Source organism: Leptodactylus fuscus, chromosome 6 (assembly GCF_031893055.1).
Source record: "Leptodactylus fuscus isolate aLepFus1 chromosome 6, aLepFus1.hap2, whole genome shotgun sequence".
Taxonomy (NCBI): domain Eukaryota; kingdom Metazoa; phylum Chordata; class Amphibia; order Anura; family Leptodactylidae; genus Leptodactylus; species Leptodactylus fuscus.
The window spans coordinates 157,724,435-157,748,618 of NC_134270.1; positions in this window are offsets into that span (position 1 = coordinate 157,724,435).

The following is a 24,184-nucleotide window of genomic DNA, read 5'->3' on the forward strand; positions in this document are numbered from 1 at the left end:
CCCCCATATATTCTTTGAATTCCCAGTCAGACAATGGCACTATATACCAGTAGTAAAAATTGTGGGTGCACATAACCCCAATATATTCTTTGAATTCCCAGTGAGACAATGGCACTGTATACCAGTAGTAAAAATTGTGGGTGCACATAACCCCCATATATTCTTTGAATTCCCAGTCAGACAATGGCACTATATACCAGTATTAAAAATTGTGGGTGCACATAACCCCAATATATTCTTTGAATTCCCAGTCAGACAATGGCACTGTATACCAGTATTAAAAATTGTGGGTGCACATAACCCCCATATATTCTTTGAATTCCCAGTGAGACAATGGCACTGTATAGCAGTAGCAAAAATTGTGGGTGCACGTCACCCCAATATATTCTTTGAATTCCCAGTCAGACAATGGCACTGTATACCAGTAGTAAAAATTGTGGGTGCACATAACCCCCATATATTCTTTGAATTCCCAGTCAGACAATGGCACTATATACCAGTATTAAAAATTGTGGGTGCACATAACCCCCATATATTCTTTGAATTCCCAGTCAGACAATGGCACTGTATACCAGTAGTAAAAATTGTGGGTGCACATAACCCCAATATATTCTTTGAATTCCCAGTCAGACAATGGCACTGTATACCAGTATTAAAAATTGTGGGTGCACATAACCCCCATATATTCTTTGAATTCCCAGTCAGACAATGGCACTGTATACCAGTATTAAAAATTGTGGGTGCACATAACCCCCATATATTCTTTGAATTCCCAGTCAGACAATGGCACTGTATACCAGTATTAAAAATTGTGGGTGCACGTAACCCCCATATATTCTTTGAATTCCCAGTCAGACAATGGCACTGTATAGCAGTAGTAAAAATTGTGGGTGCACGTCACCCCAATATATTCTTTGAATTCCCAGTCAGACAATGGCACTATATACCAGTAGCAAAAATTGTGGGTGTATATAGCCCCAATTCTATTGCTAGGGGACTTGCAGGGTATTTCTGAGGTGAAGGTGGGGGGGCACACCGTTGGAACGGGGATTTGGGGTGTATATATGGGGTATACGGGAATACACTGTCAGTGTGTTCCATTCAGGATCCTGGGAAAGCTGGGTTGCGGCGATTGAGCCCGTCAGTGCCACGTTACACTGACAAGCTTCTCCCTGGAATTGAAGTTATATGTAAGCCCAATATATTCTTTGAATTCCCAGTGAGACAATGGCACTATATGGCAGTAGCAAAAAAAGTGGGTGTATATAGCCCCAATCCTATTGCTAGGGGACTTGCAGGGTATTTCTGGGGTGAAGGTGGGGGGGCACACCGTTGGAACAGGTATCGGGGGTATATATCGGGTATACGGGAATACACTGACAGTGTATTCCATTCAGGATCCTGGGAAAGCTGGGTTGCGGCGATTGAGCCCGTCAGTGCCACGTTACACTGACAAGCTTCTCCCTGGAATTTAGCTCTTACAAGAGCTGTTGGTTGTCTTCTCCTTCCTATCCTAGCCTGTCCCTGCCTACCCAGAATCTAACCCCTAGCTAACTGGACGGAAACCTCCGTCCCCGGTGAATTGCAAGCTCAGAATGACGCGAACCTGGGCGTCGCTGTTCTTTTAAATTAGAGGTCACATGTTTTCGGCAGCCAATGGGTTTTGCCTACTTTTCTCAACGTCACCGGTGTCGTAGTTCCTGTCCCACCTACCCTGCGCTGTTATTGGAGCAAAAAAGGCGCCAGGGAAGGTGGGAGGGGAATCGAGTAATGGCGCACTTTACCACGCGGTGTTCGATTCGATTCGAACATGCCGAACAGCCTAATATCCAATCGAACATGAGTTCGATAGAACACTGTTCGCTCATCTCTACATATTACCACAGAAATTTACCTCAGAAAAGAAATATTGTATACACATTACTACATATGTGCACTTCAGTTTCCCATATCCTGATGTAACGTCTGATAGATTTATATAGGACAGGACTTTAACATACCCAAATCTATTTTATTCTGTCACTTTTATTATGAAGGGGAAAATGAACCAAAGTAAGGAAAAAATAAAATTGTCATGGGTTTTTAGCACAAGTGGTTGGTTTGGTGAAGAGAAATTTACCTCAGAAATGAATGTGATTATTCCCCTTTGTACACATTGCCAGATATTAAAGTTTCACGTCTATTGCCTGATATATCTATACAGGACAGGACTTTCACATATACAAATATAATTTATTCTGTCAGTTTTATTTTGAAAGGGAAAATGTAATGAAATACGAAAAATACAATTTTTTTGGTTTGTTCACAAATAGATTGCAAATTACCTCACAAATGAATCCTATGTATAGTGGATATTACTTTATAACACCCGTGATCAGTCTAGAAAAAAAGGTCTGTGTACAAGCTGGATATATAGAGAGATATTTTATAGATAGATAGATAGATAGATAGATAGATAGATAGATAGATAGATAGATAGATAGATAGATAGATAGATAGGATATAGATAGATAGTTTTTTTGTTGCTTTATTAATTGAAGATTTGCCATGTTTTTGGAGCCAAAGTCAGACATGCATTTGACATGAAGAACAATATAAGTCCTTCCTTTATATTACCTAATTTTCCTGAATCTAGTCCTGGTTTTGGCTGCACCACAGAAAGCAACAAAAATTGAATGTGTGTTTTCATCCTCAGGGTCTATTCCATTCATGCATCGAAATCGCAGTGAAAAAAAATACATGAAGTTTTTCCATGTAAAAGTTTTAGGTTTCCTACCAACATATTTTTGTGGCTTTTTTGGCTATGAATTTCATGCACTTTCATAAGCATTTCTAGTGCTTTTGTTGTTGAATTAGCACCTGCCGACCTCATATACAGTATTTATAAAAGTATACATATCTGTGCAATCTTACTTTTTTATATTGTGAAATAAAACTTGTTTTTACTGAATTTGGATTCATGAAATCTAAAATACGTAATTATTTTGGTTTATAGATATATATTTTTTAAATGATACCCTGTCTTCTACAGCGGTGGGAAGCCATTTGCCCAAAGCTGTAGATGGTTCTTCTCTTCTCTACTTAGATTTTTTCAGTGTTTTTATTTTTATTTTTATTTTTTTTATTAAATTGGTTTGTAATAAAATTCCTGTAAATTTGAATATTCTTCTGTCTTTATTGTCCAAAACCCTTATCATTTGCACCACTACATTCCTATAAGCCTCCTGTACTACTATCCTACTATAAAATCACTTTTTGTTCTATCACTCCATCAATAACCATATTCTATGTATAGAGCAAAAAACTTTATTGGGGCTTGCATATTTGTGACTTTATTCTTAGGATAGGTCATCAATATGTAATTGTGGGGATCTGACAGCTGTAATGGCAAGAGGTGTAATATAAAGCTTCTGGGCCCCACCATGTACTATCTATAATACTGGTGCTTAAATTTTAGAGAGGCCTTTTTTTTTTTTTTTTTTTCTTTAAGGTCTCCGTCTGTGCCAAATCAAAAACACCAAGTGCACGAAAAAAGTGTGGGTGCCACACTTAAAAAAACGTGCCCAGGATGCTTGCCAAAAAACGCACCCTTCCTCTAAAGGGGAGAGAGGTTCCTGACTCAAACTCTTCCCCACAAGGACCAAAAGGTGACCGAGTGGGGTCGAGTATCCGAAAGGGCCATCTGCTGGAGCAGGATGGCCCCTACCAACACATCCGTTTTCCCCCCGGGCTGCCACCACCAAGGGTACTCAGGATTACCAGTCGCCAAGTTTCTCTCCGGGCTGCCACCACCAGAGATACTCCTTGGCTCAGGCAAGAAGTCTGCGCCTGCTCTGGTTCCCCAGGACAGGTCAGCTGAAAGAGGGGAGAGACCCATTACAGGCCTCATCCCTGGACAACCGTCAGGAAGCGTCCCAAAAGGGTACAGCATCCCTTCGTCGACACACAAAAAGGTGACAGAGTGTAAAATAAAAAAAGTGAGAAAACAGTTAAATAAGTGGTAAAGTGCCCATCAGAGCCCGGTTTACCGCCGGATCTATAAAAATTACTCCAATGCTGGTAAACCAGGCATTAAGAAGTGGGGTGCTCAAATGGTGTAATCCAGTGCCACGCAATAGTGCCCAAATCAGTGGGGTTCCCAAGTCCAGTGACTTAAGGCACCCTGGGGGCCACTCAACTATCTATAATACTGGTGCTTAAATTTTAGAGAGGCCTTTGGGTCCCCTTTGGCACCAGGGCCCTACAGTGATTGCTACCTCTGCACTTCTTACATCATGACATTTATAATCTTCACGGCCTCCTCCCTGTGTCCATGACATCAGCTTCTAGGGATGAGTGAATCAATTCTGCAGAAGTGGAATTTGATTTGAAATTCAGGAAATCTTGAATTCGCTTAGAATCAGGATTTCTTCATGCTTCGTTGATTTGAATTGCATTTTTTATAAAATGGCCGCTGTACATATTAGAACAAGGGGCAGGGAACTCTGGGAAAGCGGGATCACCCACAATGCCAGTGTGCAGCTAAGCAGCAGCCAGCCGTCCCTGTGATGTCACAGCCCTATAAAATCCAGGATTATTAAATGATAATCAAAGTACATCCTGCATTACTACTAGAGATGAGCGAGTAGTGATATATTCCATATTTGTTTCGAGTAGCCCCTCAATATTAGACTATTCAACCGAATATCGAATCCCATTATAGTCTATGGGGAAAAAAGGCTTGTTTCAGGGGAAACCACACTTCGACTCCGGAGAGTCACCAAGTCCACAATGACAGGATGCCTGGGAGCATCTAACATGCCCAAGTCCCAGGATTACCCCACTATCACAGCCTATCAACTAGACACTTTCCACACTCAATAGAACCTCTATGAAAGTGAGGAAAATACTTGGAAACCTTTCCTCTGCATTAATATGGACAGAAACACAAATTTAAACCTAAAGAAACATTAGCATGTGCTCATGAGGATTCCTGATTTGATAACTACGCTAACCAGGATTTAGGCTACAACGCTGACGAGGCCCGAGCACCAGGAACAGGTTTTACAAGGGCTAGCGGATAATGCTTCCAGCTGTTTTTCCACCAGCCACTACCTCCAGTCGTGTTCATACCCAAGACTCTGCCCCTCCTTCCTCCCAACATGCCCAATCTTCCCAGCAGAGTCATCCCACCCATCCACAATCCATATTCGTGTCATTTGCGGTTTGGAGTCAGATAGGGAGAGATGTTGTGCTGAGGGCGAGAGAGGATTTAGGTTTGGATAGGCAGGAAAAATTAAAACCGACAGCTCTTTATAGAGCTAAACTACTTCACCAGTGTATATAAACCACTACTATATACAATTAGCTCATAAATTTCACAAAAGCCCTTTTTAGGGCTCAAATTCTCCACCAGTGGTATGCTCTGCATTTCTGTCCCATAAGTGTAAGAAGAAAGCTGTATACTGTTATCCGGTATACACGGCAGAATATATGCCCAATATATCTACCCTCTGTATACAAAAAAACATAAATTTGTATACAGTCCATCAGTTTGTCAACTCACTCACTCATTCCTGTATACAGTCATACTAGTATATACGGCAGTATATAGGCCCAATATATCTACGCTCTATATATACAAAAAAAAAAAGTGTACAGTCCATCAGTTTGTTAACTCACACACACACACACACACACACACAAAAAATTAACATTTGTATGCATCTCAAAATGCGTAAGGATAGCGCAAAGGGGTGTGGATGGGGATGAGGCTGGGGGCGTGGAAATGCAGCTGAGGAGCAAGGTTGCGGTCAAGCTACATCTAGAGGCAGAGGCATGTCCAGAGGCACAGGCTACTGGTGAGGGGCAGCCAGCATTGCGCTTCTCCACAATCCCTGGCTTGATGGCTACATTAAGCAAGGTGCAGATTGACCAGGCCTGAGCACCAGGAACAGGTGTTGCAGTGGCTAGCGGATAATGCTTCCAGCTACGTTTTCACCAGCCAGTCAGCCACTATCTCTAGAGATGAGCGAACAGTGTTCTATCAAACTCATGTTCGATCGGATATTAGGCTGTTCGGCATGTTCGAATCGAATCGAACACCGCGTGGTAAAGTGCGCCATTACTCGATTCCCCTCCCACCTTCCCTGGCGCCTTTTTTGCTCCAATAACAGCGCAGGGTAGGTGGGACAGGAACTACGACACCGGTGACGTTGAGAAAAGTAGGCAAAACCCATTGGCTGCCGAAAACATGTGACCTCTAATTTAAAAGAACAGCGCCGCCCAGGTTCGCGTCATTCTGAGCTTGCAATTCACCGAGGACGGAGGTTTCCGTCCAGCTAGCTAGGGCTTAGATTCTGGGTAGGCAGGGACAGGCTAGGATAGGAAGGAGAAGACAACCAACAGCTCTTATAAGAGCTAAATTCCAGGGAGAAGCTTGTCAGTGTAACGTGGCACTGACGGGCTCAATCGCCGCAACCCAGCTTTCCCAGGATCCTGAATGGAATACACTGTCAGTGTATTCCCGTATACCCGATATATACCCCCGATACCCGTTCCAACGGTGTGCCCCCCCACCTTCACCCCAGAAATACCCTGCAAGTCCCCTAGCAATAGAATTGGGGCTATATACACCCACTATTTTTGCTACTGCCATATAGTGCCATTGTCTGACTGGGAATTCAAAGAATATATTGGGGTTACGTGCACCCACAATTTTTACTACTGGTATACAGTGCCAGTTTCTGACTGGGAATTCAAAGAATATATTGGGGTTACAAATACCCTCATTTCTTGCTACTGCCATATAGTGCCAGTTTCTGACTGGTAATTCAAAGAATATATTGGGGTTACGTGCACCCACAATTTTTACTACTGGTATACAGTGCCATTGTCTGACTGGGAATTCAAAGAATATATTGGAGTTACGTGCACCCACAATTTTTAATACTGGTATACAGTGCCAGTTTCTGACTGGGAATTCAAAGAATATATTGGGGTTACAAATACCCTCATTTCTTGCTACTGCCATATAGTGCCAGTTTCTGACTCGTAATTCAAAGAATATATTGGGGTTACGCGCACCCACAATTTTTACTACTGGTATACAGTGCCATTGTCTGACTGGGAATTCAAAGAATATATTGGGGTTATAAATACCCTCATTTCTTGATACTGGTATATAGTGCCATTGTCTGACTGGGAATTCAAAGAATATATTGGGGTTACGTGCACCCACAATTTTTACTACTGGTATACAGTGCCAGTTTCTGACTGGGAATTCAAAGAATATATTGGGGTTACAAATACCCTCATTTCTTGCTACTGCCATATAGTGCCAGTTTCTGACTGGTAATTCAAAGAATATATTGGGGTTACGTGCACCCACAATTTTTACTACTGGTATACAGTGCCAGTTTCTGACTGGGAATTCAAAGAATATATTGGGGTTATAAATACCCTCATTTCTTGCTACTGGTATATAGTGCCATTGTCTGACTGGGAATTCAAAGAATATATTGGGGTTACGTGCACCCACAATTTTTAATACTGGTATACAGTGCCAGTTTCTGACTGGGAATTCAAAGAATATATTGGGGTTACAAATACCCTCATTTCTTGCTACTGCCATATAGTGCCAGTTTCTGACTGGTAATTCAAAGAATATATTGGGGTTACGTGCACCCACAATTTTTACTACTGGTATACAGTGCCAGTTTCTGACTGGGAATTCAAAGAATATATTGGGGTTACAAATACCCTCATTTCTTGCTACTGCCATATAGTGCCAGTTTCTGACTGGTAATTCAAAGAATATATTGGGGTTACGTGCACCCACAATTTTTACTACTGGTATACAGTGCCATTGTCTGACTGGGAATTCAAAGAATATATTGGGGTTACAAATACCCTCATTTCTTGCTACTGCCATATAGTGCCAGTTTCTGACTGGTAATTCAAAGAATATATTGGGGTTATAAATACCCTCATTTCTTGCTACTGGTATATAGTGCCATTGTCTGACTGGGAATTCACAGAATATATTGGGGTTACGTGCACCCACAATTTTTACTACTGGTATACAGTGCCATTGTCTGACTGGGAATTCAAAGAATATATTGGGGTTATAAATACCCTCATTTCTTGCTACTGCCATATAGTGCCAGTTTCTGACTGGTAGTTCAAAGAATATATTGGGGTTACGTGCACCCACAATTTTTACTACTGGTATACAGTGCCATTGTCTGACTGGGAATTCAAAGAATATATTGGGGTTATAAATACCCTCATTTCTTGCTACTGGTATATAGTGCCATTGTCTGACTGGGAATTCAAAGAATATATTGGGGTTACGTGCACCCACAATTTTTAATACTGGTATACAGTGCCAGTTTCTGACTGGGAATTCAAAGAATATATTGGGGTTACAAATACCCTCATTTCTTGCTACTGCCATATAGTGCCAGTTTCTGACTGGTAATTCAAAGAATATATTGGGGTTACGTGCACCCACAATTTTTACTACTGGTATACAGTGCCATTGTCTGACTGGGAATTCAAAGAATATATTGGGGTTATAAATACCCTCATTTCTTGCTACTGCCATATAGTGCCAGTTTCTGACTGGGAATTCAAAGAATATATTGGGGTTACGTGCACCCACAATTTTTACTACTGGTATACAGTGCCATTGTCTGACTGGGAATTCAAAGAATATATTGGGGTTATAAATACCCTCATTTCTTGCTACTGGTATATAGTGCCATTGTCTGACTGGGAATTCAAAGAATATATTGGGGTTACGTGCACCCACAATTTTTAATACTGGTATACAGTGCCAGTTTCTGACTGGGAATTCAAAGAATATATTGGGGTTACAAATACCCTCATTTCTTGCTACTGCCATATAGTGCCAGTTTCTGACTGGTAATTCAAAGAATATATTGGGGTTATAAATACCCTCATTTCTTGCTACTGGTATATAGTGCCATTGTCTGACTGGGAATTCAAAGAATATATTGGGGTTACGTGCACCCACAATTTTTACTACTGGTATACAGTGCCAGTTTCTGACTGGGAATTCAAAGAATATATTGGGGTTACAAATACCCTCATTTCTTGCTACTGCCATATAGTGCCAGTTTCTGACTGGTAATTCAAAGAATATATTGGGGTTATGTGCACCCACAATTTTTACTACTGGTATACAGTGCCATTGTCTGACTGGGAATTCAAAGAATATATTGGGGTTATAAATACCCTCATTTCTTGCTACTGCCATATAGTGCCAGTTTCTGACTGGGAATTCAAAGAATATATTGGGGTTATAAATATCCTCATTTCTTGCTACTGGTATATAGTGCCATTGTCTGACCGGGAATTCAAAGAATATATTGGGGTTACGTGCACCCACAATTTTTACTACTGGTATACAGTGCCAGTTTCTGACTGGGAATTCAAAGAATATATTGGGGTTATAAATACCCTCATTTCTTGCTACTGGTATATAGTGCCATTGTCTGACTGGGAATTCAAAGAATATATTGGGGTTACGTGCACCCACAATTTTTAATACTGGTATACAGTGCCAGTTTCTGACTGGGAATTCAAAGAATATATTGGGGTTACAAATACCCTCATTTCTTGCTACTGCCATATAGTGCCAGTTTCTGACTGGTAATTCAAAGAATATATTGGGGTTACGTGCACCCACAATTTTTACTACTGGTATACAGTGCCAGTTTCTGACTGGGAATTCAAAGAATATATTGGGGTTACAAATACCCTCATTTCTTGCTACTGCCATATAGTGCCAGTTTCTGACTGGTAATTCAAAGAATATATTGGGGTTACGTGCACCCACAATTTTTACTACTGGTATACAGTGCCATTGTCTGACTGGGAATTCAAAGAATATATTGGGGTTACAAATACCCTCATTTCTTGCTACTGCCATATAGTGCCAGTTTCTGACTGGTAATTCAAAGAATATATTGGGGTTATAAATACCCTCATTTCTTGCTACTGGTATATAGTGCCATTGTCTGACTGGGAATTCACAGAATATATTGGGGTTACGTGCACCCACAATTTTTACTACTGGTATACAGTGCCATTGTCTGACTGGGAATTCAAAGAATATATTGGGGTTATAAATACCCTCATTTCTTGCTACTGCCATATAGTGCCAGTTTCTGACTGGTAGTTCAAAGAATATATTGGGGTTACGTGCACCCACAATTTTTACTACTGGTATACAGTGCCATTGTCTGACTGGGAATTCAAAGAATATATTGGGGTTATAAATACCCTCATTTCTTGCTACTGGTATATAGTGCCATTGTCTGACTGGGAATTCAAAGAATATATTGGGGTTACGTGCACCCACAATTTTTAATACTGGTATACAGTGCCAGTTTCTGACTGGGAATTCAAAGAATATATTGGGGTTACAAATACCCTCATTTCTTGCTACTGCCATATAGTGCCAGTTTCTGACTGGTAATTCAAAGAATATATTGGGGTTACGTGCACCCACAATTTTTACTACTGGTATACAGTGCCATTGTCTGACTGGGAATTCAAAGAATATATTGGGGTTATAAATACCCTCATTTCTTGCTACTGCCATATAGTGCCAGTTTCTGACTGGGAATTCAAAGAATATATTGGGGTTACGTGCACCCACAATTTTTACTACTGGTATACAGTGCCATTGTCTGACTGGGAATTCAAAGAATATATTGGGGTTATAAATACCCTCATTTCTTGCTACTGGTATATAGTGCCATTGTCTGACTGGGAATTCAAAGAATATATTGGGGTTACGTGCACCCACAATTTTTAATACTGGTATACAGTGCCAGTTTCTGACTGGGAATTCAAAGAATATATTGGGGTTACAAATACCCTCATTTCTTGCTACTGCCATATAGTGCCAGTTTCTGACTGGTAATTCAAAGAATATATTGGGGTTATAAATACCCTCATTTCTTGCTACTGGTATATAGTGCCATTGTCTGACTGGGAATTCAAAGAATATATTGGGGTTATAAATACCCTCATTTCTTGCTACTGCCATATAGTACCAGTTTCTGACTGGTAGTTCAAAGAATATATTGGGGTTACGTGCACCCACAATTTTTACTACTGGTATACAGTGCCATTGTCTGACTGGGAATTCAAAGAATATATTGGGGTTATAAATACCCTCATTTCTTGCTACTGCCATATAGTGCCAGTTTCTGACTGGGAATTCAAAGAATATATTGGGGTTATAAATACCCTCATTTCTTGCTACTGGTATATAGTGCCATTGTCTGACTGGGAATTCAAAGAATATATTGGGGTTACGTGCACCCACAATTTTTACTACTGGTATACAGTGCCAGTTTCTGACTGGGAATTCAAAGAATATATTGGGGTTACAAATACCCTCATTTCTTGCTACTGCCATATAGTGCCAGTTTCTGACTGGTAATTCAAAGAATATATTGGGGTTATAAATACCCTCATTTCTTGCTACTGGTATATAGTGCCATTGTCTGACTGGGAATTCAAAGAATATATTGGGGTTACGTGCACCCACAATTTTTACTACTGGTATACAGTGCCAGTTTCTGACTGGGAATTCAAAGAATATATTGGGGTTACAAATACCCTCATTTCTTGCTACTGCCATATAGTGCCAGTTTCTGACTGGTAATTCAAAGAATATATTGGGGTTATGTGCACCCACAATTTTTACTACTGGTATACAGTGCCATTGTCTGACTGGGAATTCAAAGAATATATTGGGGTTATAAATACCCTCATTTCTTGCTACTGCCATATAGTGCCAGTTTCTGACTGGGAATTCAAAGAATATATTGGGGTTATAAATATCCTCATTTCTTGCTACTGGTATATAGTGCCATTGTCTGACTGGGAATTCAAAGAATATATTGGGGTTACGTGCACCCACAATTTTTACTACTGGTATACAGTGCCAGTTTCTGACTGGGAATTCAAAGAATATATTGGGGTTATAAATACCCTCATTTCTTGCTACTGCCATATAGTGCCAGTTTCTGACTGGTAATTCAAAGAATATATTGGGGTTATAAATACCCTCATTTCTTGCTACTGGTATATAGTGCCATTGTCTGACTGGGAATTCAAAGAATATATTGGGGTTACGTGCACCCACAATTTTTGCTACTGGTATATAGTGCCAATTTCTAACTGGGAATTCAAAATGCGCAAGGCTCCCGGAAAGGGACGTGGACGAGGCCGTGGGCGAGGTCGGGGGAATGGTTCTGGGGAGCAAGGTAGCAGTGAAGCCACAGGGCGTCCCGTGCCTACTCCTGTGGGGCAGCGAGCATTGCGCCACTCCACAGTGCCAGGGTTGCTTGCCACATTAACTAAACTGCAGGGTACAAACCTTAGTAGGCCCGAGAACCAGGAACAGGTCTTGCAATGGCTGTCAGAGAACGCTTACAGCACATTGTCCAGCAGCCAGTCAGACTCTGCCTCCTCTCCTCCTATTACCCAACAGTCTTGTCCTCCTTCCTCCCAAAATTCCCAAGCTTCACAGAACAATAACCCCAACTGTCCCTGCTCCCCAGAGCTGTTCTCCGCTCCTTTCATTGTCCCTTAACCTGCCTCTCCACGTCACGATTCCACGAACCTAACAGAGGAGCATCTGTGTCCAGATGCTCAAACACTAGAGTCTCCTCCATCTCCGTTCGATTTGGTGGTGGATGACCAGCAACCCACCCTCATCGACGATGATGTGACGCAGTTGCCGTCAGGGCATCCAGTTGACCGGCGCATTGTGCAGGAGGAGGAGATGAGACAGGAGTTGGAAGAGGAAGTGGTGGATGATGAGGACACTGACCCGACCTGGACAGGGGGGATGTCAAGCGGGGAAAGTAGTGTGGATGTTGAGGCAAGTGCAGCACCAAAAAGGGTAGCTAGAGGCAGAGGCAGAGGTCAGCAGCTTAGGCGAAGCCAGGCCACACCCGGAATCTCCCAAGATGTTCCAGTTCGTACCCAGCCCCGAAAAACTCCCACCTCGAGGGCACGTTTCTCGAAGGTGTGGAGTTTTTTCAAGGAATGCGCCGAGGACAGATATAGTGTTGTCTGCACAATTTGCCTCTCGAAATTGATTAGGGGCTCTGAGAAGAGCAACCTGTCCACCACTTCAATGCGCCGTCATTTGGAATCCAAGCACTGGAATCAGTGGCAGGCAGCAACGGCAGGACAAAGGCCGCCTGCCGTTCACGCCACTGCCACTGCCTCTGCCACTGCCTCTGCCTCTGCCACTGCCACTGCTGACTGTGCTGGCGATGCACTCCAGAGGACGAGCCAGGACACCACTTCATCTGCCTCCGCCACTTTGTTGACTTCTCCCTCATCCTCCCCTGTTCCTGTCTTATATCCTTCTCCTGCACCATCAAAGGCACCATCAGGCGCTTCTTTACAACAACCCACCATCTCTCAGACATTGGAGCGGCGGCAGAAATACACTGCTAACCACCCACACGCGCAAGCCTAGAACGCCAACATCGCTAAACTGCTGGCCCAGGAGATGTTGGCGTTCCGGCTTGTTGAAACTCCCGCCTTCCCGGACCTGATGGCAACTGCGGCACCTCACTATGCCGTCCCTAGCCGTCACTACTTCTCCCGGTGTGCCGTCCCCGCCTTGCACCAGCACGTGTCACTCAACATCAGGCGGGCCCTTAGTTCCGCGCTTTGCACAAAGGTCCACTTGACCACCGACGCGTGGACAAGTGCATGCGGACAGGGACGCTACATTTCACTGACGGCACACTGGGTGAATGTAGTTGAGGCTGGGACTGCTTCCCAAACTGGCCCGGTGTACCTCGTCTCCCCGCCTAACATTCCTGGCAGGGACACGAGAAGAACACCCCCCTCCTCCTCCTCCTCTACCGCCTCCTCCTCCGCCACCGCCTCCTCCTCCGCTGTTAGATTGACCCCAGCTACGAGTTGGAAACGTTGCAGCACTGGCGTTGGTAGACGTCAGCAGGCTGTGCTGAAGCTGATCAGCTTGGGGGACAGACAGCACACTGCCTCCGAGGTGAGGGATGCCCTCCTCGATGAGACGGCAATATGGTTTGAGCCGCTGCACCTGGGCCCAGGCATGGTCGTTTGTGATAACGGCCGGAACCTGGTAGCAGCTCTGGAGCTTGCCGGACTCCAACATGTTCCATGCCTGGCCCACGTCTTCAACCTAGTGGTGCAACGTTTCCTAAAGAGCTACCCCAATGTTCCAGAGCTACTGGTGAAAGTGCGGCGCATGTGCGCCCACTTTCGCAAGTCGACAGTAGCCGCTGCTAGCTTAAAATCTCTCCAGCAACGCCTGCATGTGCCACAACACCGGCTTTTGTGCGACGTCCCCACACGCTGGAACTCAACGTTTCAGATGTTGAATAGAGTGGTTGAGCAGCAGAGACCTTTGATGGAATACCAGCTACAAAACCCTAGGGTGCCACAAAGTCAGCTGCCTCAGTTTCTCATCCATGAGTGGCCATGGATGAGAGACCTTTGTGACATCCTACGGGTGTTTGAGGAGTCCACAAGGAGGGTGAGCTCTGAGGATGCGATGGTGAGCCTTACAATCCCGCTCTTGTGTGTTCTGAGAGAATCCCTGATTGACATCAGGGATAACTCAGATCACACAGAGGAGTCAGGGATAGCATCCGATCCGTCACAGCTGGAGAGTAGGTCCACACATCTGTCCGCTTCATCGCATTTAATGGAGGAGGAGGAGGAGGAGGAGGAGGAGGAGGAGGAGGAGGAAGAAGAGTTGTCCGATGATGTGATGGTGATACAGGAGGCTTCCGGGCAACTTCGAATCGTCCCATTGTTGCAGCGCGGATGGGTAGACATGGAGGATGAGGAGGAAATGGAGATTGAACTTTCCGGTGGGGCCAGAGGAGTCATGCCAACTAACACTGTGGCAGACATGGCTGAGTTCATGTTGGGGTGCTTTACAACCGACAAGCGTATTGTCAAAATCATGGAGGACAACCAGTACTGGATCTTTGCTATCCTTGACCCCCGGTATAAAAACAAAATCTCGTCTTTTATTCCGGTAGAGGGGAGGGCCAATCGCATCAATGCTTGCCACAGGCAATTGGTGCAGAATATGATGGAGATGTTTCCAGCATGTGACGTTGGCGGCAGGGAGGACAGTTCCTCCAGTAGGCGACCAAGTTCTCACCGGTCCACACAAACGAGGGGCACACTGTCTAAGGTCTGGGACACCTTGATGGCACCCCCTCGCCAAAGTGCCGCCACAGAGGGTCCTAGTGTCACCAGGCGTGAGAAGTATAGGCGCATGTTGCGGGAATACCTTTCCGACCACAGCCCTGTCCTCTCCGACCCCTCTGCGCCCTACACGTATTGGGTGTCGAAGTTGGACCTGTGGCTTGAACTTGCCCTATATGCCTTGGAGGTGCTGTCCTGTCCTGCCGCCAGCATCCTATCTGAGAGGGTGTTCAGTGCAGCCGGTGGCATCATCACTGACAAGCGCACCCGTCTGTCAGCTGAGAGTGCTCACTTTGATAAAAATGAACCACCACTGGATAGAGCCTTCATTTTTGTGCCCACCTGTGTAAAGCACCCCAACATGAAACTCCATGTCTGTACTCAACCTCTCCAATTCCTCCGCATCCTCATACTCATCCACCATAAGTGTTGCACAATTCTGCTAATACTAGGCTCCCTCCAACATGATTTCCCCCAACTCTGCTGGTTAGAGGCTCCCTCCACCCTGATTTCCACCAACTCTGCTGGTTAGAGGCTCCCTCCACCCTGCTTTCCCACAACTCTGCTGGTTAGAGGCTCCCTCCACCATGAATTTGCCCAAACTGGGCTGGTTAGAGGCTCCCTCCACCATGAATTGGTCCAAACTGGGGTTTTTAGAGGCTCCCTCCACCATGAATTTGCCCAAACTGGGCTGTTTAGAGGCTCCCTCCACCATGAATTGGTCCAAACTGGGGTTTTTAGAGGCTCCCTCCACCATGAATTGGTCCAAACTGGTGTTTTTAGAGGCTCCCTCCACCATGAATTGGTCCAAATTGGGGTTTTTAGAGGCTCCCTCCACCATGAATTGGTCCAAACTGGGTTTTTTAGAGGCTCCCTCCACCATGAATTGGTCCAAACTGGGGTTTTTAGAGGCTCCCTCCACCATGAATTTGCCCAAACTGGGCTGTTTAGAGGCTCCCTCCACCATGAATTGGTCCAAACTGGGTTTTTTAGAGGCTCCCTCCACCATGAATTGGTCCAAACTGGGGTTTTTAGAGGCTCCCTCCACCATGAATTGGTCCAAACTGGGGTTTTTAGAGGCTCCCTCCACCATGAATTTGCCCAAACTGGGCTGTTTAGAGGCTCCCTCCACCATGAATTGGTCCAAATTGGGGTTTTTAGAGGCTCCCTCCACCATGAATTGGTCCAAACTGGGGTTTTTAGAGGCTCCCTCCACCATGAATTTGCCCAAACTGGGCTGTTTAGAGGCTCCCTCCAGCATGAATTGGTCCAAACTGGGGTTTTTAGAGGCTCCCTCCACCATGAATTGGTCCAAACTGGGGTTTTTAGAGGCTCCCTCCACCATGAATTGGTCCAAACTGGGGTTTTTAGAGGCTCCCTCCACCATGAATTGGTCCAAACTGGGCTGGTTAGAGGCTCCCTCCACCATGAATTTGCCCAAACTGGGCTGTTTAGAGGCTCCCTCCACCATGAATTGGTCCAAACGGGGGTTTTTAGAGGCTCCCTCCACCATGAATTTGCCCAAACTGGGCTGGTTAGAGGCTCCCTCCACCATGAATTTGCCCAAACTGGGCTGTTTAGAGGCTCCCTCCACCATGAATTGGTCCAAACTGGGCTGTTTAGAGGCTCCCTCCACCATGAATTGGTCCAAACTGGGTTTTTTAGAGGCTCCCTCCACCATGAATTGGTCCAAACTGGGGTTTTTAGAGGCTCCCTCCACCATGAATTGGTCCAAACTGGGGTTTTTAGAGGCTCCCTCCACCATGAATTTGCCCAAACTCTGCTGGTTAGAGGCTCAATCCACCCTGATTTTCAAAACAAATGTTGGTGCCAACCTCAACTTACTACAAGGGTCAAATTCACTGCTGGTGACAAGCTCTCCTCACTGCAAGTGCCAAATACACATGTTTCAAGGTGTTTTCCTACTGTCAGAGAGGTGGTATTGAGTGTGTAAAGTGTGTAGTTGTTAGGCTGTGATGTTGGGGTAATAGAGGGTCTTTGGTGTGTTAGATGCCCCCAGACATGCTTCCCCTGCTGTCCCAGTGTCATTCCAGAGGTGTTGGCATCATTTCCTGTGGTGTCATAGTGGACTTGGTGACCCTCCAGACACGGATTTGGGTTTCCCCCTTAACGAGTATATGTTCCCCATAGACTATAATGGGGTTCGAAACCCGTTCGAACACACGAACAGTGAGCGGCTGTTCGATTCGAATTTCGAACCTCGAACATTTTAGTGTTCGCTCATCTCTAACTATCTCCAGTCGTGTTCATACCCAAGAGTCTACCCCTCCGTCCTTCCAACATGCCCGATCATCCCAGCAGAGTCATCCCACCCTTGCCCCCTCCCAGGATCAGTTTCCGGGTCCTTTTACTGTCTCTCCCTCTGTTGAACCACTTCCCAAATCCCAGGAACTAGCAGATGACTTTGTGTGTCCTGATGCCCAAACACTGGAGCATCCGCCATTTCCTGCCAATTTTGTGGTTGTGGACCCGCAACCAGCGTTTCTGGGCCTCAGTCATGATGATGAGACCCATTTTCCATCAGGGCAGGCTATGGTTATGTGCGGATTACAGTAAGAGGAGAGTGAGCAAATGGAAGAGGAGGTGGTAGACGATGAGGCCACCAACTAGACCTGGACAGGGTTGATGTCTAGCGGGGAAAGCAGTGTAGATGTGGAGGCAAGCGCAGCAGCAGAAAAGGTGGCTAGAGGCAGAGGCATGTCCAGAGGCACAGGACAGTCACTCATTCAAGAATCCTGTCATACAGTATATAGGACCTAGTATACGCTCAATATATCTAGCCTCTGTGCATACCGTAAAAAGCCTAAGTGGTATACAATCCATCAGTTAGTGAAGTCACTCATTCCTGCATACTTTTTTTTAAGGTATTCATTAGTGGGGAAAGAAATAAGGGTCTTATTCTCCTCAATGTAGAAATAAGGGGCTTATTCTCTTAAATGTAGAGAATTACATTCCTTTTTGCCCTGTATTAATTTCCTTTGCAATTACATTTTTTGGTCTAACAGTATATCAGACAGAGAAGTAGTAGGCCATGCACAGGGGAGGGTCACAAGACTAAATATTTCTGGCGCAGGCACAAGTCACAGAAGAGTAAGTGGACGTGGCATCAGGGGTCACTTACAGAGGCCTAAGCACCCAGTGACAAGTAGCGGTTATGTCTTGACCAGCAACCCAACAGTTTAGACTGGTTGACTAGGTTATCCACTTTATCCCAAGACTGGTTGACTAGGTTATCCACTTTATCCCAAGTCACATCAGAAACCCTCATTGAAGAGTCAGTGGGTTTATCAGACACAACCCTTAGTTGGCATGGCCTGGGAACAGAACCTGTACCCTCACGTGTCCTCAACCTGCCTCTGTAAATTTTTGTTTCCCCAGTTAGAGAAATACTCTATGCTGTGGGGGTGACCTATTACAGGACAGGCCGCAGCTAGTGCCCAGTCAAGATCTGGAGGACACATTAGGTGCTTCCTCCAGTAGGTGGGCAATTAGCGATGAGGAGAGTATGGTGGGAGCTGCAGTTGTGAGCTGTCAGGCTCCTGGCTCAGAAACCATTGTGGAGGACATGAGTGACCTACAGACATTATGAAGCAATACAGTGACCCAGTGGCAGAGTTTGTAGGTTCCAGTAGCCTTAGGAGGCCATACAGTGGCAGAGTGTGGGGGCTGCACCAGCCTTAAATGGCCATACAGTGATCCAGTGGCAGAATGGGCTGGTGAAGGTAGTGTAAAAAGGTCATACTGTGACCCAGTCGTAGAAAGTGGCAGCCATGTAAAGCCATAAAGTGACCATCAGAATTTGATAGCATTGAAGCAGCATTAGGAGGCCATACAGTGAACCAGTTGAAGACTGTGGTGTTTGCAGTAGCCTTATGAGGCCAAACAGTCATCCAGTGGCAGAGTGTAGATGGAGCAACAGCATGAGAAGGCCATACACTGACCCAGTGGCAGAATGAGGAGGCAGCAGTAGAGTGAGAAAGCCATACATTGACCCGACGTAGAGCTTCAAGCAGCCTTATGAGGCAATACAGTGACCCAGTGGAAGAGTGTGGAGTTGGCAGTAGCCTTATGAGGCCAAACAGTGACCCAGTGGCAGAGTGTGGGGGTTGCAGCAGCATAAGGAGGTCATACAGTGACTCAGTGGCAGCGTGTGGAGTTTGCAGCATCCTTATGAGGAGATATACTGACCCTGTGGCAGAGTGTACAGGTTTCAGTAGCATGAGGAGGTCATGTAGTGATCCAGTGGCTGAGTGGAGATTGAAGAAGAAATATGAGGCAATACAGTGACCCAGTGGCAGAGTGTGGAGTTGGCAGTAGCCTTATGAGGCCAAACAGTTACCCAAAGGCAGAGTGTGAAGTTGGCAGTAGCTTTATATGGCCAAACAGTGACCCAGTGGCAGAGTGTGGGGGTTTCAGCAGTGTCATGAGGCCATACAGTGACCGTGAGGCAGCCTTATGAGACCAGACAGAGACCCAGTGGCAGAGTTTGTAGGATGCTGTGGCCTTATAAGGCCATACAGTGACCCAGTGGCAGCGTGTGGAGATTTCAGCAGCCATATGTGTCATTACAGTGATCCAGTAGCAGAGTGTGGAGGTTAAAGCAGCCTTATGAGGCAATATACTGACACTGTGGCAGAGTGTAGAGGTTTCAGTAGCATGAGAAAGCCATGTAGCGATCCAGTGGCAGAGTGTGGAGCTTGAAGCAGCCTTATGAGGCAATACAGTGACCCAGTGGCAGAGTGTAGAGTTGGCAGTAGCCTTATGAGACCAAACAGTGACCCAGAGGCAGAGTGTGAAGATTGCAACAGTCTGAGGAGGCCATACATTGACCCAGTGGCATAGTGTGGAGGTTGAATCAGTTTTATGAGGCCATACAGTGACCCAGTGGCAGAGCGTGGAGGCCGCAGCAGCCTTATGAGGGCAGACAATGACCCAGTGGCAGTGTGTGATAGTTGCAGCAGCATGAGGAGGCCAAACAGTGACCCAGTGGCAGAATGTGCAGGTTGCAGCATCATTATGAGGCCATACAGAGACCAAGAAGAAGAGTGTGGAAGTTGAAGCAGCCTGAAGCTATACAGTGATCCAGTGGAAGAATGTTTATATTGTAACTGCCTTATGAAGCCATACAGTAACCCTGTAGCAGAATGTGGAGATTGCTGTAGCGTTATGAGGCAATATACTTACCCAGTGGCAAAGTTTGGAGGTTGCAGTAGTGTGAGGAGGCCATATAGTGTCTCAGTGATAGAGTGTGGTGAATGCAGCATTAGTATGAGGCCATACAGTGACCCAGTGGCAGAGTGTGGAGTTGGCAGTAGCCTTATGAAGCTAAACATTGACCCAGTGGCAGCATGTGGAGGCTGCAGTAGCATGAGGTGCCCTACAGTGACCCAGTGACAGAGTGTGGATTTTGACAGTAGCCTTATGAGGCTAAACATTGACCCAGGGGCAGAGTGTGGAGGTTACAATAACATAAGGAAGCCAAATAGTGACTGAGTTGGAGAGTGTGGAGATTGAAACATTAGTATGAGGCCATACGTCGACCCAGTGGCAGAGTGTAGAGGTTTCAGCAGCATGAGGAGGCCATACAGTGACTCAGTGGCAGATTGTGAATGTTACAGCAGCCTTATGAGGCCACAAATTTACCCAGTGGCAGAAAGAGAAGGCAGGAGTAGAGGGAGAAGGGTAAGCAGTGACAGAGTGGCAGAATGTGAAGATTGCAACAGACTTATAAGGCCATATACCTAGTGGCAGAGTGTGGAAGTTGCTTTGGCCTTATAAGGCTATACAGTGACCCAATGGCAGAGCGTGGAGTTGGCAGCAACCTTATGAAGCCATACAGTTTTCCATTTGCAGAGTGAGGATGTGGCAGAAGCCTTATGAGGCCATACATTGACCCAGTGGCAGAGTGGGGAAAATGCAGCAGTGTGAGGAGGTTAAAGCAGCCGTATAAGTCCATACAGTGACCCAGTGGGAGAGTTTGGAGGTTGCAGCAGCCCTATGAGGCCATACAGGGACCCAGTACCAGAGCATGGAAGTTGCAGCTGCCTGAAACAATACAGTGATCCAGTGGCAGAGTGCAGTGGCAACAGAAGTGTGAAGAGGCCATACAGTGACACAGTGGCAGAATGTTTAGATTGCAGCCATACAGTGACCCAGTAGCAGAGTGTGGAGTTTGCAGTAGCCTTATGAGGACAAACATTAACCCAGTGGCAGAGTGTGGAGGTTGCAGCAGCATGAGGAGAACAAACAGAGACACAGTTGCAGCATGTGGCGATTGAAGCAGCCGTAAGAAACCATACTGTGACACAGTGGCAGAGTTTGAATGCTACAGTAGCGTCAGTAGGCCATACAGTGACCATGAGGCAGAGTGTGGAGGTTGCAGCAGCCTTATGAGACCATTCAGTGACCCACTGGCAGAGTGTGAAGGTGGCAGAAGCCTTTTAAGCCATAGATTTACCCTGTTGCAGAGTATGGGTGAGGCAGAAGCCTTTTAAACCACACAGTGACCGAGTGACAGAATGTGAAGGTTGCTGTGGCCTTATGAGGCCATACAATGACTTAGTGGTAGAACATGGAGGTGGAAGGAGCCTTATGAGGCCATAGAGTAAACTAGTTGCAGTGTGAGGTAGTGGCAGAAGCCTTATGAGGCAAACAGCGACCCAGTGGCAGAGTGTGGAAATTGAAGCAGCCTTATGAGGCCATACAGTAACCTCATGGCAGAGTGTGGAGGTTTCAGCAGCATGAGGAGGCCATACAGTGACTCAGTGGCAGAGTGTGGAGGTTGCAGGAGCCTTATGAGGTCATACAGTGACTCATTGAAAGATTATGAATGTTCCAGCAGCCTTATGAGGCCATACAATTACCCAGTGGCAGAAATAAAATACAGATAGACAATAGAGTGAGGGGTCTAAACAGTGACAAAGAAGCAGAATGTGGAGATTTCAGCAGCCTTATGAGGACATACACCTAGTGGCAGAGTGTGGAGGTTGCTGTGGCCTTATGAGGCCATACAGTAACCCAGTGGCAGAGCATACAAGTTTTATCAGCCTTATGAGGCCATACAGTTACCTAATTGCAGACTGAGGATGTGGCAGAAGCCTTATGAGGCCATACAGTGACCTAGTGGCAGAGTGTGAATGTTGCAGCAGTCTTATTAGACTATTCAATTACCCAGTGGCAGAATGAAGGCAGCAGTAAAGTGAGGAGGGTAAACAGTGACACAGTGGCAGAATGTGGAGATTGCATCAGCCTTATAAGGCCATACACCTAGTGGCAGAGTATAGAGATTGCGGTGACCTTATGAGGCCATACATATAGAAAGATTCTGCTGCGCACACTTGTTAGGATATGATGCAAAAAATTTTTTTATTGAAGCAGTGAAAAAAACATTACAGTTGATACGCCATGGACATAAGGCATAGAACGGGAAGGTAGGCAAAACTAGATCTAAGGATAACGTTTCAGTCTTATGACCTTTGTCAGACGCGATCTAGTAGGGGTAACCCAGAAAGTGTAGTCCACACAAGCAATTTTGATAAACCAATGTATTTAGGAAAAGTCTTATATCCACATAAACTAGCAGTATAGATAGGATCCTTGTTATGAGACAGCCTCTTTAAGCTACATCCACATGAGACATGCCCACTACTGAATTTCTGTTGTGGGAAATGAGCGGTGTATTTTTCTGAGTTTAACTTACAGGGGTGAGCAGTGGGTAACCTCTGCACCCCTGCAAGTTACACCCCTGATGATCATATAGATTTGTCTGAGTTTATCTGTGCAGCCAATACAGACAGGAATACCCCCTGCTCCATATTTTACAGAGGGTTTCTACGGCCCAGACACCGATCTGTAAAAACTATGGTGCTATAGAAATAAATAGGTCCGTATACTATCTGCAATTACGGATCTATACTGAAAACAAATATGGTTGAGTGCATAATGATAGAAAGATGATAAAACTTTATGTTTTTGCTTTTATTTTATAATTTTTTTAATTTTGGACAAGAGAAGGTCAAGCTGAATTACACAAGGTGCATATCATGCTAAGCAAGTGTTGAAATCCATTGTGTCTGAATAAATCATGTAAATAAACCGTAATTCACATGGAGCAGAGTCTGGCTTCTGAAAACAAAAGTAAATTTGCAACTCATTACCATGAAATACTCCAGAAGACTCATAACAGGTAAGTACAATAGAACAACATGAAGCATGAATGTTTGGAAACCTTTTTTGTCCTCTTAACATAATAATGTTCTATTTGACATGTGGGTTTTTTTTATTCTGTCACATTGTCACAGGACAGTGAGGGGTTGGGATGCAACAAAATGTTGCCTTTGGCTATAGAAAAGGTGAATTACTGAAGGTGGATGGCCTTATGTGCTATGGTAGTTTATTAACATTTTTATTCACATTGTTTCCAGTGTGGGAACGCTCAGTCTGACTCTGATACTAGAGCAAGAGAAGACTTTACCCAATGTCATATTATTCTAAATCAATATATCAATAAGATATGGTCTGGCCACATGTGCAAACTTTCCTTTGTGTATTATCCAAGATCCATGGTTTCATATCACAGCAGAACCACACTTCTATGCTTTATAGCACCTGAGACCTATAACAGCAGATCGGTAGGGTTTTGAAGACTATGAAGTGACCTCCCCCTCCAGCTGTATTACATCTAAACTCCCCCAAACTCACAACTAGAAGCCATGAGGATTTCTTAATGCCAAAAGAGAAAAAGGGGCAAAAGTGGATTTCAGTGCAGGCTTTCACACAAAGGATTATTTCCAAATTCCAATGGCAAGGATACAAAAAATATAAAATAAAACCTAACCTTTATTGATGATCATATAAAACCCCATGTAAATATTAAAAAGATAAGGCCAGATTGATGTCATAGGTTTTT